Here is a 17449-nt window from a genome sequence, read left to right as displayed (position 1 = left end):
ACTAAAACTTTTATATAAGCATATAATATACCAAAATTTGCAGAAAAAGATTTTCTACAACATGGACATTATTTTAGCTTCAAATAAAATTCACAAAAATTCTAATAATTCACACAGTGTTACTGGTCCAATAAAATCCAATAAAAATCATTTTTAAAATACCAAAATGACTTCAAATTAATTTCTCTCCAATTTTCTGATGTAGGGAATCATGTTACCCTATTTTCCATATATTTTGTTTTTGGAGAAAAATAATTTGAATAAAACTCAAATAACTCCAAATTGAAAATAAATTCAAAAGAACTTTGAATTTAATTCTTTGAAACTCCCAACTCATATTTCATATAATTTGAAGAAGTCATTTTATCTTCGCTCGTGAAAATCACTGAGTTGCATGAAGTTTATGAATTAGAAAATATTTCCAAATGAAATTCAAATATTTTCAACACCCCTTTTTCATTTAAATGGAAGAAGTCATGTTATCCTCTCTCCAGGGTTTTGTGATGAGAAATATTTGAATTCACGGAGATCAGAAAACAAAAATGAAAGTTTGGGAAAGTCCTTTTATTCCCTCTCATTTAACTTTCAAAAAGTTTCAAATTTCACTCAATCAATCACACAACAATTCAAACAAACAAACAAATCTATCTATTTATTATAACATTCCAAAATTTAGAATTTTGGGATGTTACAAACGGGCCCTGGGTTAGTGGGCTATAATTGGGCTATATGCGAACATGTCATTAACAGGCTTGCCGTGGGCCGGCCCGCCACCTTTTGACCAAGACAAACGGGCCGGCCTTTTCACATGAATGGGCCTCTGTTGGGTCGTGCCACTTGTCGACGTATCATAGGCGCTTTGGGTCCAATGAGTGGATGACATCTGTCCCAGCGGTGAGCCGACACGTGTTTCCTCCAGCCAATGATGATTTTACACGTGGAAAATCCCCATTGGTCGGGGCTGTTAACGCGTTATCGGATCCAAACCGGACCCGATAGCTTAACGGCGTTCCGTTACGATGGATGCCACGTGTCGGTCACCCTTGACGAAAGCACTTCTATGACGCGTGTTTTATCGTCATGGAAGTGGACACTTCTCTGATGATAATTTTGGTAATGTCATGGAACACTTCTATGACAGCATAGGTATGACTATCTTGATTCTGTCATAAAATTGTCATGGATGTACATGCATGACAGAAAAGCGACCTACTGTGACAAACACGTATCATCACGGAAGTGTATTTTTTTGTAGTGCTTTCTGCCCTTTCGATGATGTGTGAGTAGTTTACCACAGACCTAGGGATCCATAGCTAGTAGGTAGATGTCTTATTCTCTCTCTTGTATCTTCAATACAATGATCTCCTCAATGTTCTTGGAGATCTATTTGATGTAATCTTCTTTTGCGGTGTGTTTGTTGAGATCCGATGAGTTGTGGTTTTATGATCAGATTATCTTTGAATATTTGAGTCTTCTTTGAACTCTTTTATGCATGATTAAGATATCACTGTATTTCTCTTTGAACTATCGATTTGGTTTGGACAACTAGATTGGTTTTGCAATGGGAGAGGTGCTTTGTTTTGGGTTCAATCTTGCGGTGCACTCATCGAGTCACAGAAATGTTAGCGAGGACATATTGTATTGTTGCCATCAAGGATAAAAATAGGGAGTTTTTACCACATTGATTGGATATATCCCTCTACATCATGTCATCTTGCTTAAAGCGTTGCTATGTTCTTATGAACTTAATACTCTAGATGCATGCAGGAGTCGGTCAATGTGTGGAGTAATAGTAGTAGATGCAGAATCATTTTGGGGTACTTGTCATGGACAAGATGCCTATATTCATGATTATTGCCTTAGATATCGTCATAATTATTCAATTTTCTATCAATTGCTCAAAAGTAATGTGTTCACCCACCAAATGCTATCTTCAAGAGAGAAGCCTTCAGTGAAACCTATGGCCCCGGGGTCTATTTTCCATCATATAAGATCTATAAAACCAAGAGTCCACTTGCTGCACTTTATTTATATTTATATTTACTTTACTTTTCCTTTTGTTTACCTTTTATACTATCTCTTTTAGATCTCACTCTTGCAAGTGACCGTGAAGGGATCGAGAACCCCCTTTTCATGTTGTGTGCAAGTGTTTGTTAGTTTGTGAAGGTGCATCTACTGGGGACTTGCTTGTACCTCCTACTGGATTGATACATTGGTTCTTAACTGAGGGAAATACTTATCTCCACTTTTCTACATTACTCTTTCCTCTTCAAGGGAAAAATCAATGCAAGCTCAGGAAGTATCAGTCAACTCCGTGTTATGTTCTTCCATGGCATTCACACTTTTAGTGGTGGTTCTTTCAACATGCCATTGGGCATGCTTCTCTTGCATATCATCTTGTAGTTTCTTGAGATCTTCTATGGTGTTTCCCATGATTGTTCCTCCTACAGATGTATCAAGCATAGCTTTGGCATATGATTTAACCCATTATAAGACATATGAAAGATTAACCATTCCTCCATCTCATACTAAGCGGCTGCTATCTCAGGTTGCGCTATAGGTTCACACATGAAGTTGTTGTTGGGAGTAGCAAAACTCCCAAGATTACGAGCCATAGTAATCTTTTGGTTATTCAACTGATAAGATTTGCAACAAAAATAAACTTAAACTAAAAACATAAAAGTAAAAACAAAAGCTAAAGTTTAACTTCAACAAAAACTCTAAACATATAGACTAGGAATACTAAACTCCACCCCAGCAACGGCGCCGGAAATAGGGCTTGATACCTCCTTTTATTGATCCAGTATTGGAATAGAAAAGAATATCCCATGCCTATTTCCCTAAAGGTGACCCTGGGTTATTGAAGCCACAAGAGGAACATTCCCTTGAAGCGATGGTGTCTCCCAAGCTTTTGTCAAAGAGTCAAATCCAGCTTTTGACCGGATCAACAAGCAACTAGTGATTCAAACGCTTATAATAAAGATAGGTACGAGTATAAGGCCTTATGATTACAACCTTGTATTTGCACCGTGATCAAATAGGATATTTATTTGTGCTATAGAAATCAGCAATCGAGATGTGCTTGTGATGGATCAAAGTGGGGATGTGTCCGAATAACATCTTGACCGACAAGAGTCCTACATGAAGAATCAGTTGTCCTACCGCAGGTCCTATCTGCCGTGCGGGGATCACTTGATAGTTAAGATAATGAAATAACATAAGGGCTTTGGGCGCTTAGTGACTACACCTCATTTATCCCCAAGGATATGATCCATGTTACCCTACTGAACCTTACTGTCACCAGTGTTTGGTATAGCATTTCACGGTCTCCTTGTTCCTAGCCTCACCAGTACTTGATCTCCATGATCCTGGCTGCCTGCAAGGATGAAGATCACGGACAAGGAAAGAGACATCTTCACCAAAAAAATTATTTAACACATCCCCTCAACAAATAACTTGGGTTGCAAGGCCCATGCCTCAACTCATATCTTACCGAACTACTCACACATCGAGATTATATCGCGGGAATAAAACATTGAAGAACACATCTTGTTTTGATTGATTGCAAATAGGTTTTACAATGGATGCCTTGTGTGATACACAATTAGAAGTATGAACTAGATGAGAGAGCACTATGGTGGTGGTGGATATGGCTATGGCAACGGAGATGGCGGCGTCTAGGGTTTGTGTTTGAAGAAGATGATGAAGATGTTCTAGCTTTTGTGCTCGTCATTCTGTTGGCATTTCATTTGAGTCCTTTAATTAAAGTTGTTCACATGGACGATTTGCCTCAAAATCCACACCATATAGGCACGGGCACCGATATGGAACGTCATCTTTTGCTTTGTCTTCATAGAACGCCTCCTGTTGATACCTTCTTCCTTCATTCTCCTTCCATTTCGTATCCACATGAGATTTCTTCCATTTTTAGTCCATTTTTTTGTGGAAACACATCAAAGAGAGGGTTTGTAGAATCCTTTGCATTCATTAGTCATTAGTACCAATATCGGAGCAAATATCTATTTTTAAATGAAATACCTCGGTTGAACAAAGGTGAAATGAGTGTAAAAATACCACCCATCAATCCCTTTTTTATACATGTAAAGTAGTTGTATTCATTGTTTCTAGGTAAAGCAAGCGCTCGGTGTCCATTCGGTACTATCATTAGTAGATAGAACATGAGAGAATACGAATCCTACCTTTAGATCCCTTTGCTTCGACACTCCAAAATTATTACCTCGAGTTTGAAAAGTGCTACAATAACTACCCTCAATTGGGGATTATCAACCTTCCAAACAATATAACTCAAGTCAGAACACATTGTGCACAATACATTGAGCAAGGTTGTTTTTAGGCCACCATTGTGCACAATACACATATTTTTCCCATAGTTAGTGCTTTCACTTTATGGCAGAAGATATTGATGATAAATATTGCATTAATGTATCATAATTAATGCATTTATCTCCCTATACAAAATTATTATTAATTTCTCAAGAAATACGTATTTTATACATGTAAAAACTAATGAATTCCTTTGATACAAATAATTTATTCAAAAGATATGGTATTAATTATTTAAAAATAATGCACTGGTCATGTGCCAAGTGTTATTGAAAAAAGTATGTTGTCCCATTAAATGATAGATGTTATAGCTAAAATACTCATATTGAAGATACTGTACTTATTTTATTTTACCCCACATTGATACACAAAATATTGAATTGATGTACAATATTAATCCATTTATCTCACTAAAGATATTGGTGATACATAGGGCATTTGATTTACCTATCAAAACTAATGTGTTTAATTGATACAGAAAGATTTTCTACAAACGATGTTATATAATTGTACACAACTAATGCATTCTACATGTGTGAGGTGCTATTAATACACAATATATTATATTACCCCATTTAATTATTGATTTGGCGGCCAAGATTTTGAGATGCATGCAGATGCAATACGAGTACCTGCAAGTTGCTATCCAATGAAGTTTCCTAAATGCACTAACAAGGCGTGCTACAAGTATTGCATAAACCCTGGATGCCACTGCAAAGATGTTGATTATTGTTGTTGCCCTATCGACTAAACACCACTCAACCCCCGAGATGAAACTTTTGGGTTGTCGTTTTTAACCTATGACTAAAGAAAACTTGCTATTTTCTTTTCGTTATTGAAGTAGATAGCCTTGCTCGTGAATTGGACGTATAACCTCCCTAAATTCAACATATGAAATAGAAGATAAATGAATGAACCATGAACATGCACCATTTTGTAAACCTTGTCGAAAATGAATTTCTTAAGAAAACATAAATACTATCCATATAAATTGTTCAAATATCCAATTAAATCTCATGAACATCACTCCCCTCCTCCCTGGCAAAAGTTTTAAAGGGAATTCTCAACTCCTCTCCATTCACTGGGTTGAGATTAACTTCCATAAAAGCACTCTGTTGCCTATTGGAGTACAGCACAAAGTAGTTATACAGATTGCCGAAGTCATGTGATGCCCCCTGTCTAATTTTTCGTGCACCTACCTAGGACTGCCGCTATCAATAAACAAGATTTTCCTTGGACTAATGATGCCAGTTATGCAGCGTGTTGACAAAAGGTTATCAGGGTGGCATGCGACCTTCCATTCTTGGGGAGGGCACGTCATCATGATCAACTCCGTTTTGGCTGCCATACCAAACTACTGCATGGCCTATTTTCTTTGGCCCAAGGAATCCCTTGAGAAGCAAAATAGACCGGTGAGAGATTTCCTCTGGCAAGGCACACACTATGCCCATGTAGGCCACTGGTGTAACAACCCGAGACAAACATTCCAGATGCCTTCCATATTTTCATGATAGTCACATTATATATATAGATATATTTGTTGCATTCATCATCGCATCATTCGCATTGGATCAACACTCCGTTGCTGTCATTTAAAAAAAAAAACTTGCATCCGTTGGTAGTTGCCACTTCTTTCTGTTGTCTTCATTGACCGTTCTGGGACCAACCACACACTTGCACATGCCACGTGACATCGTTAAAGAATTATTTTCCAAGTGGGAATAAAACATTCTCAGAATGGGTTTAAAGTTGACGTGCGATCTTATTACATTTTAGGTAGATTGGCTGTCAAATTTCCTCGCATTCGGAGGTCGTATGATACCCCAATAGTAAACCTATAGTGGCACTATAGCCGGTTTAATCGTTAGATGTATTAACAAATAAAAAATTGTTGCTGGGCCATTCTCTTCCCTGTCACCTCGGCCCAAGGCCTCTCCACACAACCATTCACTACAAAAAAAGACACATCTATGACATTTTGGCCCGAATGAATTTTTTGTCATGGTGATGATACATCTATGACGTTGATTATGAAAAAACACGTATCATCATAGATGTGGTGGGCTCCACTTTTATGACAAAAAATCATGCCAGAAAATGGGCTTTTCGTCCTAGGCGGGCCGGAGATGCAGCTGCATGACATTCTTTGGGCCGTCCATGAGAAAAAATCATGGTAGATGCGAGGGCAAGGAAAATATCGGGGAGTTCCGGTTACGGTGGGTGGTCGGGGCCGAGCGATGCACTATGGTTTGCCCGTTTCTCTCATGTACACGCATGTGTGCGAGGCATTGGCTAACTGAATCCGAGCAATCGCACATTACTAAACCCGAGCAATCAATCCCTTGGCTGTTAACCGAACCCGAGCATTTCATTTGCTACTGACTGAACCCGAGCGGTTCCTTCACTTCTACTGCTAACTGAACCCGAGCGATCGATCACCACTGCTTTTTACTGAGCCAATCGAGCCCCCGTATGAGACGTAGCCAGCCGGTGTTGGGTTGCCTCTCGATGAACTGTGACCGTTGCTACCGTGCGCGTGGTATGTAGAACGAGTCAAGACGTGGTGAGTCAAGCCGGTTGGTCAGTTGTGGATGAACAATTCCCAGTGGGGGTTGGATGAATCATACCCCGTGGTAGTAGGTCATTGCCGCTAGATGAATAGGTCCCCGAGGAGGCCGTTGCACACCAGCTGGTTGGGGGTGGATGAACAGGATCCCGTGGAGGCTCTATGAACAGTAGCCGGTGGAGGCTGGATGAACAGTACCCCGTGGAGGCTGGAGCGAGGCAGTAGACGGTGGATGAACAGGACCCCGTTTCGACCGTAGGCACTCCAACAGAAGTCCGTTTCTTCTGTTTTGCGGTACGCCAGACCCCTCCTGATCATCATGACCCTGTTTCGACCGTAGGCTCTCAAACAGAATTCTGCTTCCTCCATTTTTTGATACACCGCACCTTCCCGATGAACAGTACCCTGTTTCGATCATACACGGTCGAACAGAAGGTCATTTCCTCCATTCTACGGTACGCCAGACCTCGTTTCGGCTGTTCCGTCCAAGCCGGTCAGCTCCTGATGAACACGATGTATTTTGACCTAGTTGATTGCCTCCCGATGAACACACTGTTGTTTCCTCCTTTGTGTCCTAGCCGGTTGGCTGCCGATGAAGAGGACGACATTGTTGTACGTGTTCGAGACCCCACCCATATGTACGTACGTCGTCGTATTTACTTTCTTGCAGCATGGTTGTACGTACGTGTACATGATATAGACGGGACTCCATGACATGCTACATCGGCGCCTCTACTATGACACGTGCCGCTCCTTACTCGGCCACAGTTCATCGCTGCAGAGAGACCAATCGACAAGTATGTCCGTACACGTTCGCGACCAGACAGACAACGCTACGTATGCTTCGATCGGGTGAGTCCCAGCTGCCAGGGAGGATAAGGACGCACTTCCTTGCGTGCGAAGATATAGCTGGTGGGTCCTAGTTGTCAGGGGGAAGAATCATTATTTTTCCTGCAGTATGGACGCACTTCCTTTCGCGCGAAGATGTAGTTGGTGGGTTCCAGCTGTCAGGGAGGAAAAGTTTTTTTCGCAAAATACGGTGGCCCTTCCGATGCATCCCCGTTGTTAGGTGGAGGAATCATTATTTTGCACGTAATAAGGAGGCACTTCCTTGCTGCGGTCGTGGACCCAGCTGTCAGCCTCTCCACGTACAGTCCTCTTCCGATGGAAGTTGTTGCTTGACCACGTTTACCACGCCGCCTCGAGAGCACCAAGGCAGGGACAACGACGAGGCCTACAAAGGGAATGACCATGAGCCATGGAAGACTCGGCAGTTGTTTCCCACACGGAGGGGAGTACAAGGGTTTACTGCTACGGCTATAGTGTGAGGCTGCCATCCCCGGAGAATAACAAGAGGTCTGGCTGAGTACAGGGATGACCAGGCCAGCGATGATAGTAGGGTGGGGTGGTGAGGCCTCCGTGGCAGAACAGACGGCCACGGGACGTAGGAGCATGCGACACGATCGGCGATGGTTTGGGCGGCTGGAGCAGGAAGATCAGAGGTTGAAGAAGCACGACGGGTGTTGGATGGACACTGTACGATTGCTGTAGCTAGAATCGTTTATATTGACTAAGTTGACAAATCATGCGTCCCCATCAACTTAGTGGGCCCACATGTCATCCTCCAAATATGGTGGGTTCCAGCTAGCAGGGGAGTAATTTTTGTGTAATAAGGAGGCACTTCCTTGTGTGCAAAGATATAGCTGGTGGGTCCGAGCTATCAGCGGGAGGAACATTTTTTTCGTGAAATATAGAGGTCCTTCTGACAGGTCCCCGTTGTCAAGTGGAGGAATCATTATTTTGCGCGTAACAAGGAGGCACTTACTTGCATACGGTCGTGGACCCAGCTGTTAGCCTTTCCACGTACAATCCTCTTCTAATGGATGTCATTCGTTGACCACATTCACCACGCCGCACCGATAGCACCAGGGCGGTGGACGATGGTGAGGACTAGGAAGGGAACGACCCGGAGCCGAGGAAGACATGACAGTGGTTGCCCACGCAGTGGGGAGTACGAGGGTTTACTGGTTCGGCTGTCGTCGTTGGAAAATAACTGGAGGTGTGGGTGAGTAGAGGAATAGCCTGGCCAGCGATGGAGTAGGGTGGGGCGGTGTGGCCTGTGCGGCAGCACAGCCGGCCATGGGAGGCGGGAGCAGACAGTCCCACCGGTGCTGGTTTGGGCGGCAAGAGCAAGAGGGTCAGATATTGAAGAAGCAACAGGGCCGTTGCATTAACATTCTGTGGCCACTACTGCTAGAATCATTTGTGGACTAAATTGACAATGCCTTTCATACACGTCAACCTAGTAGACCCACAAGTCAGCCTCCAAATCTATCCCAAATAGTATACAACCTGAAATTTCTAGCCATATTTGAAATTAATATAAAATCTAAACATACCTTAATTTAAATCCAATGAAATTTTACCCGCACAAAAATAATGAAATTTAAAAATATCAAAATCAAAAATCAAAAAGTATTTTGGAACTAATTGCCTATTTGCTGTATTTTTTCATCTTACAACCCATTTCTTATTACTTATAGCCCATTTTCTAGGCAACCCCGAATGCACCCCTCCTCGTGTTGAAAGATTTTTAGCCTAGGAGGGCGTAGAAAAGCAAGTAGGCCTATGTTGGATATTCTGCAAAAAAAATAGTTGGGCTAACCATTTTCAGAAAGGGAAAAAACTTGGTTGGTCATTTGGTAAACATATGAAATGAAAGCCTGGGCTAGACGGGTCACAGCTCCCACACAACCTAGTTGATACCCTTCTCCGCCCTGAAAACAAGAAAATAGTATGCGCGCTGTTGGGTCCCGGGTGTCAGCCGCTTCGTGCTCAATTATCTTGCTTATTGACTACGTTGACAGTGGCGTGTGACCCAGATGTCTAGAAACCATTAGGAGGAACCTTTTTTTCTTGTAATAAAGGAGGCACTTGCTTGCCTACTGCTATGATCCTGGTGGGTCCCTACTGTCATCCTCACCATGTACAATCATCTGCTTATTCTTCTCAGTTGTTAACCATGTTGAAAACACCGAAGGGCCGTGCCGCGGCCAGGGAACCAACATGGAGGACGATGGTGATGCATCGGACGGAAACGAATAAGAGCCGGGGAAGGTGCACAGGGTTTTAGGGTGCGATGTGGCCATGATGCGTGCGCGGTAGCACAGCCAACTGTGGGAGGCGGGAGCAGGCAATGTCGCCGGCACTAGTCTGGCTTTGGCGGCTGGAGTAAGAAGAGAATCAAGAAAAATAATAGGCGTTGAATGTCAATTGAACGGTCAAGGTTGGCACAATCGTTTGTTGACTAAGCCGACACCACGTAGCATACTTTTTATAGGAAGAAAATAAAAACTGGGCCCACTCGCCAGATAACATTCCCGAAACTGCGACCGTTTGATCTTGTGTCTCAACTAAAACTCCCAGGAAAATGCGTTCGTTTGTCCAGTATTGGAACAGAAAAGAATATCCCATACCTATTTCCCTAAAGGTGACCCTGGGTTATTGAAGCCACAAGAGGAGCATTCCCTTGAAGCGATGGTGTCTCCCAAGCTTTTGTCAAAGAGTCAAATCCAGCTTTTGACCGGATCAATAAGCAACCAGTAATTCAAACACTTATAATAAAGATAGGTACGAGTATAAGGTCTTATGCTTACAACCTTGTATTTGCACTGGGATCAAATAGGATATTAATTTGTGCTATAGATATCACCAATCGAGATGTGCTTGTGATGGATCAGAGTGGGGGATGTGTCCAAATAACATCTTGACCGACAAGAGTCCTACATGAAGAATCAGTTTTCCTACCGCAGGTCCTATCTATCGTGCAGGGATCCTTGATAGTTAAGATAATAAAATAAGAAAAGGGCTTTGGGCGCTTAATGAGTACACCTCATTTATCCCCAAGGATATGATCCATGTTACCCTACTGAACTTTACTGTCACCAGTGTTCGGTATAACATTTCGTGGCCTCCTTGTCCCAAGCCTCACCAGTGCTCGATCTCCATGATCCTGGCTACCTGCAAGGATGAAGATCACATACAAGGAAAGAGACATCTTCACGGAAAATTTTATTTCACACAAACCGGATGCTATGTAAAAGTCTTCCATTGATCCCCTCAACAAATAAATTGGTTTGCAATGCTCATGCCTCAACCCATATCTTACCGAACTACTCACACATCGAGATTGGATCGCGGGAATAAAACATTGAAGAACACATCTTGGACTGATTGATTACAAATAGGTTTTACAATGGATGCCTTGTGTGATACATGATTAGAAGTATGAACTAGATGAGAGAGCACTATGGTGGTGGTGGATATGGCTATGGCGATGGAGATGGCGGCGTCTAGGGTTTGTGGATGAAGAAGATGTTTCTAGCTTTTGTGCTTGTTGTTCTGTTGGCATTTCATTTGAGTCCTTTAATTAAAGTCGTTCAGGTGTACGATTTGTCTCGAAATCCACACCATACAGGCACGGGCACCCATATGGAATGTCAGCTTTTGCTCTGTCTTCATAGAACGCCTCCTGTTGATACCTTCTTCCTTCATTCTCCTTCCATTTAATTTCCACGCGAGATTTCTTCCATTTTTAGTCCATTTTTTGTGGAAACACATCAAAGAGAGGGTTTGTAAAACCCTTTGCATTCATTAGTCATTAGTACCAATATCGGAGCGAATATCTATTTTTAAATGAAATACCTCGGTTTGAGCAAAGGTGAAATGAGTATAAAAATATCACCCATCAATCCTTTTATACATGTAAAGTAGTTGTATTCATTGTTTCTAGGTAAAGCAAGCATTCGGTGTCCATTTGATACTATCATTAGTAGATAGAACATGAGAGAATACGAATCCTACCTTTAGATCCCTTTGCTTCGACACTCCAAAATTATTACCTCGAGTTTGAAAAGTGCTACAATAACTGCCCTCAATTGGGGATTATCAAGCTTCCAAACAATATAACTCAAGTCAAAACACATTGTGCACAATACATTGAGCAAGGTTGTTATTAGGCCACCACTGTCAGTGGCTAACACAGATTTTTCCCATAGTTAGTGCTTTCACTTTATGGCTGAAGATATTGATGATAAATATTGCATTAATGTATCATAATTAATGCATTTATCTCCTTATACAAAATTACTAATTTCTCATGAAATATATATTTTATACATGTAAAAACTAATTAATTCCTTTGATACAAATAATTTATTCAAAAGATATGTTATTAATTATTCACAAATAATGCATTCGTCATGTGCCAAGTGTTATTGAAAAAAGTATGTTGTCCCATTAAACGATTGATGTGATAGCTAAAATATTCATATTGATGATATTGTACTTATTTTATTTTACCCCACATTGATACACAAAATATTGAATTGATGTACAATATTAATCCATTTATCTCACTAAAGATATTATCGATACATAGGGCATTTGATTTACCTATCAAAACTAATGTGTTTAATTGATACAGAAAGATTTTCTACAAATGATGTTGTATAATTGTACACAACTAATGCATTCTACATGTGTGAGGTGCTATTAACACACAATATATTATATTACCCCATTTAATTATTGATTTGGCAGCCAATATTTTGATATAGAAGATACTAGATTTATTTTCAAATAAATACTCGAAAAATGCATCAATAGGCACCTATATAAACACCGTCAAAGTGAACTTTGAAACACACCGCATATTAGCACAACAATTGAGCATAGAAGTCACTTGTTGGCCTCACCAAATGGCAACCTTCAAGATGAATCTTGGTCCCTTCTTTTTGGTGGCTCTCATGGTACTGGCTACTATTGTGTCCCCATGCCATGCGAACAATGAGGTTATGCTATATAGCTTCCTTTCTGAATCCCCAAAATGGAACTTTATTTTCAATATATAATGTTCAACTCTCCATAAAAATTGTCTATATATTGTTATGCTAAACAAAATATGACAAATTTCATACCATGTTATAGGACTAACGACGTGTGTTCATTTTGTGCAGATACATGCAGATGCAATACCACTACCTGAAAGTTGCTATCCAATGAAGTTTCCTAAATGCACTAACAAGGCGTGCTACAAGTATTGCATAAACCCTGGAGGCTACTGCAAAGATGTTGATTATTGTTGTTGCCCTATGGAATAAACACCACTCAACCCCCGAGATGAAACTTTTGGGTTGTCGTTTTTAACCTATGAATAAAGAAAGCTTGCTATTTTATTTTCATTATTGAAATAGATAGACTTGCTCATGAATTGGACGTATAACCTCCCTAAATTCAACATATGAAATAGAAGATAAATGAAGGCACCATGAACATGCACCATTTTGTAAACCTTGTCGAAAATGAATTTCTTAAGAAAACATAAATACTCTCCATATAAATTGTTAAAATATCCAATTAAATCTCACGAACATCACTCCCCTCCTCCTTGGCAAGATTTTTAAAGGGAATTCTCTACTCTTCCCATTCATCGGGTTGAGATTAACTTCCATAAAAGCACTCTGGTGCCTATTGGAGTAGAGCACAATACATCTATATAGATTGCTGAGGTCATGTGCTGCCCCTGCCAACTTTTTCATGCACCTACCTGGGACTGCCGCTGTCAATAAACAAGATTTCCCTTGGACTAATGATGCCAATCACCTAGCGTGTTGACAAAAGGTTATTAGAGAGGCATGCGACCTTTCATTCCTGGGGATGGCACATCATCATGATCAACTCCATTTTGGCTGCCATACCAAACTACTGCATGGCCTATTTTCTTAGGCCCAAGGAATCCCTTGAGATGCAAAATAGACCGATGAGAGCTTTCCTCTGGCAAGTCACACACTATGCCCATGTAGGCCACTGCTGTAACAGCCCGAGACAAACATTCCACATGCCTTCCATATATATAGGGTCGCGCTATTCGTCATCCTGGGTGAGGAATAATTATTCTTCACCCCTCTCTATTTTGACATCAATGCACCGTATTTTTATGTTTCGTAAATTTTGTCTTATTTCATACATAAAAAGAGAACGTAAGAAAATATGTACTCGCCGTAAAAAATATTTTATGTTACGTAAAATTATGAATGTAAAAACATAGTGTAAAACATACATAAAATGTGATTTTTCTGGTCTTATAACCTATATTTTTATTTTTTAAACGAAATTTTACATATTGAATCAATCTACACGTAAATATTTATATTCTAAACGTAATTTATTTAGAAAGCGATCGTAAAATTACCTCGGGTGAAGAATAACTTATTCTGCACCCTGGGTGATGAATAGTAACACTATATATATAATTAGTAGATAGACCATATATATATATATATTTGTTGCATTCATCATCGCATCATTCGCATTGGATCAGCACACCGTCGCTGTCATTTAAAAAAAACTTGCATCCGTTGGTAGTTGCCACTTCTTTCCGTTGTCTTTGTTAACCGTTCTAGGACCAACCACACACTTGCACATGCCATGTGACATCGCTAAAGAATCATTTTCCAAGTGGGAGTAAAACATTCTCGGAATGGGTTTAAAGTTGGCGTGCGATCTTATTACATTTTATGTAGATTGGCTGTCAAATTTCCTCGCATTCAGAGGTCGTATGATACCCCAATAGTAAAACTATAGTGGCACTATAGCCGGTTTAATCATTAGATGTATTAGCAAATAAAAAATTGTTGTTGGGCCATTCTCTTCCCTCTCACCTCAGCCCAAGGCTTCTCCACACAACCTTTCACTACAAAAAAGACACATTTGTGACATTTTGGCCCGAATGAATTTTTTCCTGTCATGGTGATGACACATCTATGGCATTAATTGTGAAAAAAAACACGTATCATCATAGATGTGGTGGGCTCCACTTTTATGACAAAAAACATGACAGAAAATGGGATTTTCGTCTTGGGTGGGCCGAAGATGCAGCTGCATGACATTCTTTGGGCCGTCCAAGACAAAAATATCATCGTAGATGTCGGGGATATACCCCGTGGCGTAACCCGTCCGGACTTGGCGACTCACTAAGTGACCCGCCCGAGCCTGGTGACTCATGGGTGACCCAGCGAGCGGGTCAGAGGAACGACAAGACCTAGTGGCCCAGAAGGCGGTTTATGGAAGGCCGGTTCATGTTATGGTGGGCCTGTTTATGAGGAAAACACAAGGAATATTCCCCTAAAAAGGAAGCAAGACTAGGACTCCACTTGTAATAGAGTAATCCTAATCCAACTAGGACTAGTCATGCAAACCGCCCCTTCAACATATATAAGGAGGGGTAGGGCTCCCCAAAGAGGGACAAGCAAGAAGAAACAATCTCTAGGGCTAGACACAAAGAGCTAGTTTACCGGCGACTCCCTCATAAGCATAATGAGACCTAGCCACAAATAGCATGTAGGGTTATTACCGAATGATGTTTCCCGGGGCCCGAAGCTGTCTTGATCCTTGTCTTGTGTGCTGATTCACCACGCGTCTCTCGATTCCGACCAACCCCTTCAAGCTACCACATAGATGCATTGGCCTCACGACTAAGTCCTCACACTAGGACATCTGTCGTGACAAATCCACGACAGTTGGCGCCCACCATGGGGCTATGCGCATGATGGTGTTGAGTTCTTGGAGGGATTTCTTAACGGATCAAGAATCTCGCGATGTGTTGGATAAAAAGAGCTGGCATGAAACAATCACGCAGAATAACCCGGCGTGGGATAACCTCGGGCAGAGCCGGCCAGTTCATCGTCAGGAGATCAGAATCGTCATCAACCTTTGATCAGATAGTACAATATTTGAGTCTGAAGAGAAGTCAATCGCTGTTGGTATGGGCAAGCAATCCAATCCCAAATCGCCGACAACAACGTTTTTCCGCTGCTGTTTTGTTTCGCCGACACATGAACTTGCTGAAATTAGCCTGGTCATGTCCATGTTGAAAGCAAACAGTGCATGGGAGCTGACCAAAATCAGAAGAAAAGCAGATAGTGCATGGAAGTTAATCAATGTCAGATGAAAGTATTGTTTTTAGCCTAGCAGGAGCGCGGGAACGGAGAAAGACATAGTAGTACTTCTTAATCATGAGACAATTGGAGGCTTAATCCGTTCTGTGCATAAAGACAAAAAAGTACTACTCCAGTGATCAGATCAAGAAACGAAGAAGATTAGATTGGTAAAAAGGACAACGACCCGGAACCGGATTGTATTTCTGTTTTCAAGCCGCCGTGGCCAAATTAGCTGCCGCGCCGTGCTGCCGGTCTCTGCCACGACTGAGCCGTTAAACCGCCCTCGTTGTGAGCGGTCTCACCTTCACTGTAAACCGGCCTAGGCCCTACTGTCGCTGCTGCTGTACATTAAATCGACGCACGCTAGGTCACCTCTGCTTTCGTGAACCCCACGCTAAGCGGTCTGTCACTATCATCGACCCGTCGGTGCTGCTGCGATCCAGGAGCAGTGTGCTACTGTAAAGTGGATCAGGTGATACCCATTCGAATTTATTTTATTAACACATATTGTTTTTATCAAAGAACAATTACTTGGTCTATAATATTATTCTGCAGGACCATTATTCCTTAAAAAATGTCGCAAACGGGGCGCGAGCAAATATTGTTTTTGCACTAGCGCTCCTCCTGCACTAGTGGACACCCCCGCTACATCGAACACACGCGACCAATTCATTAATTCACCATTACAAAGGAGACCATCAAGTAGTAGGTCGCCTCTGCTGTGTTGAGCCGCCGGAGATGCTAGTCTGTCTGAACCGCCCGGACTATATTGAGTCGCCGGTCTGCCTGAGCCGCCTTTGTCGTGATAAACGGGTTATTGATCGTCTGAACGAATCCGGTGATATCTCTCTAAAATATATTTTCTTAGCACATGTTGTTTTTTGTCAAAGAAAAATTACTTTGATTTGTATATTTTTGTATACAGGATAATTATTCACTACAAATGTGGTTTATACCATGGGTATGGAGCACGGGCTGATAATGTCCTGCGATAGTCCATGACATATTACTCGATGAATGGACACACAAGCTGCCGCTTTTGCGGCCCGGTCTACATCGACTTGCCGGGATCGCATTTGCTTGCTGTTTAATGGATTTGCGCAAGTCGCCGCCTCTGTGGCTCAGTCTACAACAACAACACTGCGGCCGGCTCACCTGTCTGCGCCGGTTTACAACACCGCAGACAACTCACCCGTCCGTTCTGACGGCCGATTTTCCAGCCCGTGCTGGCTTACAATGCTGCGGCCGACTCATCTGTCCATGCCGCCTCTGATGCTGCGGTCGCCTTTTCCGTCCGTCTCTTGCGGCCTGGTCTACATCAACACACTAGGATGCACCTATCTGCATGAGCTGTTTATTAGTATGAGCAAGTCACTACTTGGGAAGCCCGGTTTTCTTCCAACAAATTGGAGGCAAAGTATCATCAGCCATCGTCTGCACTGGATTGCTAAATGAGTAGGTGCACAAAGTCACCGCCACTATAGTTTGATTAACTTCAAATAGCCAGTTGGAAAGAACCATTGGCCGAGTTGTTGACACG

At 41.8% G+C, this 17449-nt stretch overlaps 1 long non-coding RNA gene across 1 annotated transcript; it reads left to right on the top strand.

Annotated features, from left to right (window-relative positions):
• Positions 1 to 12594: 12594 nt before the first annotated feature.
• LOC123134996 (uncharacterized) lies at positions 12595 to 13152 on the top strand. Its single transcript, XR_006465802.1, has 2 exons — positions 12595 to 12762; positions 12928 to 13152. It is a non-coding gene; the product is annotated as an uncharacterized lncRNA (long non-coding RNA).
• The last annotated feature ends 4297 nt before the right edge of the window (positions 13153 to 17449 follow it).

Source organism: Triticum aestivum, chromosome 1A (assembly GCF_018294505.1).
Source record: "Triticum aestivum cultivar Chinese Spring chromosome 1A, IWGSC CS RefSeq v2.1, whole genome shotgun sequence".
NCBI classification, from domain to species: Eukaryota; Viridiplantae; Streptophyta; class Magnoliopsida; order Poales; family Poaceae; genus Triticum; species Triticum aestivum.
The sequence above is the reverse complement of the archived record's forward strand: the minus strand, read 5'-3'. Positions and strand labels throughout refer to the sequence as shown.